Genomic DNA, 6,353 nt, shown 5'->3' with positions numbered 1-6,353 from the left:
TATCCACCTTGTTCTCATGCCTTCCTCTTTCTCCCTCACTCCCACGCACTCTGCTTGCTTCGAGAGAGAAAGCACGGTGAAAATGCCAGGGGAGATCTGGTCTATGTACTCCCTCCCGGCTGTGACTGTGGCCAGGGTTTGCCCAGAAGCAGCCAGCATAGCCATCCCCTAATAGGCCTGGCTGCCCACAGTCAAAACCAGTGATAACGGGATAATATTTCTTAACATAGGGCTTACAGTTTACTTTTATGCTCATACAATGCTCGTATAAGGAGAACCATGTTTGCATTTAAACCCGAGGAGCAGTTGAAGAACAGGGGGTCAGAAATCAGACAGTCCAGGGCTCAGATGACATTTCTGGTGCCTCTAACTAGCTAAATAAAAACCCTCTCTGGGCCCCAGTGTTCTCCACTTCAAAAATGAGCCCAATAATTCCTTCTCTGAGAGTTATTAGGAAGATTGAATATTATAGGTGGCTTGCACACAGAAGTGTTCAATCCTTGTCTGCTCTTTACTGGGAGCTGGAGACCTGGATTTCAGTTCCAGCTTTGTTATCATCCAACTTTGTGACCAGGGATTAGTCATAAATCAGACATACAAGCCAACAGTTGCCCTGCTCCTATTTATTTTTAAACTTTTTATTGAAAACCTTTTTTTTTTAAATTAAAAATTGAAGTACAGTTGCTGTATATTATGAATCACAGGTATACAATATAGTGAGTCACTGTAAGTCACTATAAGCTTTTTAAAGCTTATACTCAATTTATAGTTAATTGTGAAATATTGGCTATATTCCCTGTGTTGTACAATATATCCTTGTGTGTGCTCAGTTGGTCAGTTGTGTCCAATTCTTTGCGATCCCACGGACAGAAGCCCACGATGCTCCTCTGTCCATGGAATTTTCCAAGCAAGAATTCTAGAGTGGGTTGCCATTTCCTCCTCCGGGATATCTTCCCGACCGAAGGATTGAACCTGTGTCTCTAGTGTCTCCTGCATTCACAGGCACTTTCTTTACCACTGTGCCACATGGGAATCCTTGTAGCTCAGTTTATACCTAATAGTTTGTATCTCTTACTTCCCTACTTCTATTTTGCCCTTCTCTCTCCCCAGTGGTAACCACTAGTTTCTTCTCTATTTCTATGAGTTTGCTTATTTGTTGTATTCACTAGTTTGTTGCATTTTTTAGATTCCACATGTAAGTGATATCATAAAGTATTTGTCTTTCTCTGACATATTTCACTTAGCATAATGCCCTCCAACTCAATCTACGTTGCTGCAAATGGCAAAACTTCCCTTCTTTTTATGACTGAGTAGTATTCCATTGTGTGTATTTGTGTGTGTGTATACATACGTACATATATATGTGTGTGTGTGTATTTATATACACACACAGATATATAAGTTCAGTTCAGTCACTCAATCATGTCTGACTCTTTGCAATCCCATGGACTGCAGCACTCCAGGCTTCCCTATCCATCACCAACTCCCAGAGCTTGCTCAAACTCATGTCCATTGAGTTGGTGATGCCATCCAACTATCTCATCCTCTGTCATCCCCCTTTCCTCCTGTCTTCAATCTTTTCAAGCATCAGGGTCTTTTCTAATGAGTCAGTTCTTCACATCAGGTGGCTAAAGTATTGGAGTTTCAGCTTCAGTATCAGTCCTTCCAATGAAAATATATATGTATGTATGTATGTGTGTATATATATATATATATATATGCTCTTTACCATCTGAGCCATCAGGGATAGTTAAATACACATATACCACATCTTTATCTGTTCATCTGTTGGTGGACACTTAGGTTGCTTCCATATCTTGGGTATTGTAAATAATGCTGCTGTAACAATTGTGATGCATGCATCTTTTCTAGTCAGGGAGAAATCTTTTTTTTTTTAATTGAAAATATTTTTATGTACACGCAGAGAGTACATATCAGGGAGTTCCCTGGTGGTCTAGTGGTTGGGATTCAGCACTTTCACTGCCATGGGCCAGGTTTAATCCCTGGTTGGGGAACTGACATCCCACGAGCCTCCCCAGCATAGCCAAAAATAAAGAAAGTACATGAACATTGCGCATAACTCTGCACATTGATGAATTTTGAAAAGCTGAAGACTCTACGTACTCAGAGCCCAGATGGGAAAAAGCATCCTGAGAGCCTCCTCATCCCCCCGTCCATAGGCTCTACCTGTAAGGGCACAGCTACCATCCTGACCTCCAACACCCTCCACAGTAGCTCTGCCTGTGCTTGGACCTCATAAAACTGGCATCACAAAGAACATGCTCTTGGGTCTGACCTATCTTGCCCAATACGATGTTTGTGAGATTCATCCATATTGTTGGATATGGCTGTGAATTGTCCATTTTTACTACTGTTTTGTAACATTGGCATTCTAGGGCTGGCGGCCCAAATTCAGCCTTCCATCTGGTTTCATAAAGTTTTTTTTTTTAAAGCACAGCCATGCCTGTACATGTCTAGGGCTGCCTTCTACACTGTACTACAGCGACAAGAGCTGAGAAGACCATATGGTCCACAAAGCTGGAGATGCTATCTGCCTCTTTACAAAAAGGTTTTTGACTTCTATATAGTATTCCATCATGTGAATATACTGAAATTCATTTGCTCATTTTACTGTTAATGGGCAGTTTTGTAGTTTCCAAGTTGGGGCTCTTAAGAGTGATGTGCAAAGAACTTGTATGTCTTTTGGTGAAACAAGCAGGTGCATTTCTATTGTGTCTGTTCCTGGGGGTGAATGTGTTAGATTACAGGGCAGATGTAAGTTTATCCTTGTCAAAAGCCATCAACCAGTTTTCCAAAGTGGTTGTGCCATGACTTGTCCCACGAGCAGTATTTGAGAGCTCCAGCTGCTGCTCCATGTCCTGTCCCACTGGTATTCTCTGTCTTTAGCATTTTCCCCGCCCCTGTTTTGATTCTTCTCTTTATAAGTTATTTCTCAGTTTCATGGCTGGGCATTTACAGGGTTAAGAGCATTCACCACGTCTAGTGGCGACTGTTTCATCTTTGGACACTTTATTCTCTTTCTCCTTACTTTCTTGTTTTTGGCCATGCCATGCTGCATGCAGGATCTTAGTTCCCCGACCAGAAATTGAACCCATACAACCACTGAATCACCAGGGAAGTCCCTACACTTTGTTTTCTTAAGAAGCTCTTCTTCATAGAGTCTCCTTTTGGATATTAAAAATCAACACTCATGTCCCCACTGAATGTAGTCTTCTCCAGAGAGGAACACTAAACATCTCCAGCTTCTTAAAAGTGGCATGTAACACATGGTTTGCATGCTTTCACAATCCTGGTTGCCTGGTGAACAATAGGCTTAGCATCTCTGGGCCTCAGTTTACCCATCTGAAAATAAGGAGGTTTGATGTAAAGATCTTTAAAGTCATTTTAACCCCAACATTCTGTGTTAAGTTGGGAGCCCTCACAGAGATGCCTACATGCATGTCTGAACACGGAACTCCCGTCCCCAGATATTCCTGTTAATGTTTATCTGCTGACAGTAGAAAGTGGAGACATTTATTCATTCCATTTCTCTTCCTTCCGACAAATAGACGATAGTTTCTGAGAGCCAAGGATGTCCCAGGTGAGGCAGAAGGTGCTCAGGAAGGTAAGACTGATCTAGGTTTCTCCTGGTAGACACACAGCTTCAGCAGGAGGGCGAGGTGGACTGCGGACCTGGGGGACCCAGTATGGTCCACGGAATGCATTTTAAGACAGTAAGATGGTGGATTCATTTTGATATATGGCAAAACCAATACAATATTGTAAAGTTAAAAAAAAAAAAAGACAGTAAGAGTCCTGGGAAATGTCGGCTCTGATGAACGTCACTCGAGGCTGGAAGGTGACTGGGGGGAGGGAGGTGCTGATGGTTATCTGAGTCTGCTCCCTGGAGGAGGTGGCCTGAGGCACTGCTCCCTCTAGAGACCAGGGAATGCTGGTTTCACCCTCACTCTTCTCAGGATTCATTTTGTTTGCAGCAAATGACTCCCAGGCCAGACTGCTCTTGGATTCCTCCCTAACATCAGCGTCAGTGGTGTGTAAGGACCAAAGAACCAGTCAGCAAGCCTGGATGGCAGGCCCCTTTGATATTCAAATTTTGCAGAGACCAGCATAATTTAACTGACCCAAACAGTGCCAAAATGTGAAGGCAGGGTGGAGAAAATGAAAATACGAATTAGGCTTTTAAGATATCAAATTCCATAGAGTCTCACAGGATCACTGCTTTGAATTTTTAAAAGAAAACCTAGCTGGTGTGTGTAAATTCATTTAAGGCCCACAATTTAAGCCCATGCAGTGGAGATAATCAGCCTTGTTTTCTGAACGGGGAAACTGAGACACTGTTTTAGAACTGGCCCAGGGCACCAGATTGTAAGGGTGAAGCCTAGTTGTCTTGCTTTACAGGCATTGCTCTTTATCACGATCCTTTAACAAGCACAGCGGCAGGGCTTCATGCTTGCAAGGAAACCTTCACTAGCATGTCAGGACTAGAGGCTTGACAGCTTGGCTAACTGGTGTTGGAGTGGTGAGTTGATGAAATCCCACTTAATCTAACTCTCCCCAGTTTTACTGATGGGCCCATGAACGGGGGTCTCAGGGTCACAGAGCTCAGTAGTGTCAATTATACCATCAATAATAGCGACATAAAAAAAAAAAAACATCACTCCACCAGGCCAAGGAAGTTCCTGGAGGGAAGCTGGGTGCTGTCACTGGGAGAAGGCAGACCAGGAGAATGAACATTCACCGCAGACTGGGGGTAATTCGCCCAAGGCCACACAGGCAACAAATGGCAGAATCAACCCCGAAATCAAATCCATCTTATGTCGAAACTCAAGGTTAAAAATACATCCCTTGTTTATACCAAATCCTGAATGACCAAATCTTCTCTTCTATTCAGCCAAGCACATGGTCGGCTGGTTCTTTAGAAAATAAATTACTGGGTACCCTTCTTTAAAAAGTAATTAATTTGCTTTTCTGGTCTTAGCATGTGGCTTGTGGGATCTTATTTCCCCAACCAGGTATGAAACCCTGGACCCCTGGCATTGGAAACACAGAGTTCTAACCACTAGACTTCCAGGGAATTCCCCTGAGTACACGTTTATGACTTTTTCCCTGTGGGTTCATGATGGAATGAGCGGTCGTTGTTATTGTTGAGTCCCTTAGTCCTGTCGGAGGACTCTGTGACCCCATGGTCAGAGGAGCCCGACAGGGAAAATCCATGGGATTTTCCACAAAAGAATATTGGAGTGGGTTGTCATTTCCTTCTCCAGGAAGGAGTGGTAGATTATATTAATGGTTCCGTCTCTTCACTCTACCCTAAGGAGACACTCTTTGTCCTGGGAATTTCTCTTCTTTTACCAAAAAGGTGAGTACATTTTTCTTCTTGTTGATTCTGAGTTTGGTCATGTAACTTGCACTGGTCAGTGCGCTGGTAGAAGAGACTTGAAAAAGCACTTGACATTTCTACTTGCCCTTTTTGGTTCCTGCCATCCCATGAGCAGGGCATCCCTAGGCTACCTTGCTGTCCCAGAAGGAAGCTGGAAGCCACAGAAAGCAGAGACGCTGCAGTCCTTAGGTCAGCAGACTTCCCAGCCAACTTGCACACAAAGGTTCTCCCCAGTGTTCATCCCTTGATCCATCCTCCATCCCTCCAACCCTCTCCCTTCCTTCAATAACTGTTTACTGGGCCTCCGGGTTGGGTCTGGCACTCTTGTAGTGTCTGGCTGCTGCTGCTGCTGCTAAGTCTCGTCAGTCATGTCCGACTCTGTGCAACCCCACAGATGGCAGCCCACCACGCTCCTCTGTCCCTGGGATTCTCCAGGCAAGAACACTGGAGTGGGTTGCCATCGCCTTCTCTAGTCTCTGGCAGCCCTCCTGTTTTACCCTCCTTGCTGCTGGGATCCAAGGCCACTCCTCCCTTTTTAAAATTTAATTTTTTTTACATTGCCCAGTTACTACCCCTTGTGGTTGCTTTATAGAATATTTATTGCAGTTATAAATCTATTAACTTCTCCTCGGTAAACTATTTAAACACAGCTGATAAATTTAAAATTTTTTGAATCAAATTTCCTTAAACATTTATCCACTGAGTCAAATTGCCCTGTTTCACTATGAGTCTAACATAACTTCTGAATGTTTCAACCACCTTAACAACACAAAAGTTTTTACTGTACCAATACTTAAACTTATTTGTAAAAATCAGAACTATTGATTGGACCAATGTGTTAGCTTACAGAAGATACATTTTGTAGTTCTCCAGGACTGCAAGATCAGATACAAGATAGAAAGATTATCTCCTTCCCAGGAACATGGAAATCACAGCCTCTGGGTCAATGATT

The sequence above is a fragment of the Bos grunniens genome, chromosome 14 (assembly GCF_055505025.1).
Source record: "Bos grunniens cultivar Pamir isolate PY7600 chromosome 14, Bosgru_T2T1.0, whole genome shotgun sequence".
NCBI lineage: Eukaryota > Metazoa > Chordata > Mammalia > Artiodactyla > Bovidae > Bos > Bos grunniens.
The sequence above is the reverse complement of the archived record's forward strand: the minus strand, read 5'-3'. Positions refer to the sequence as shown.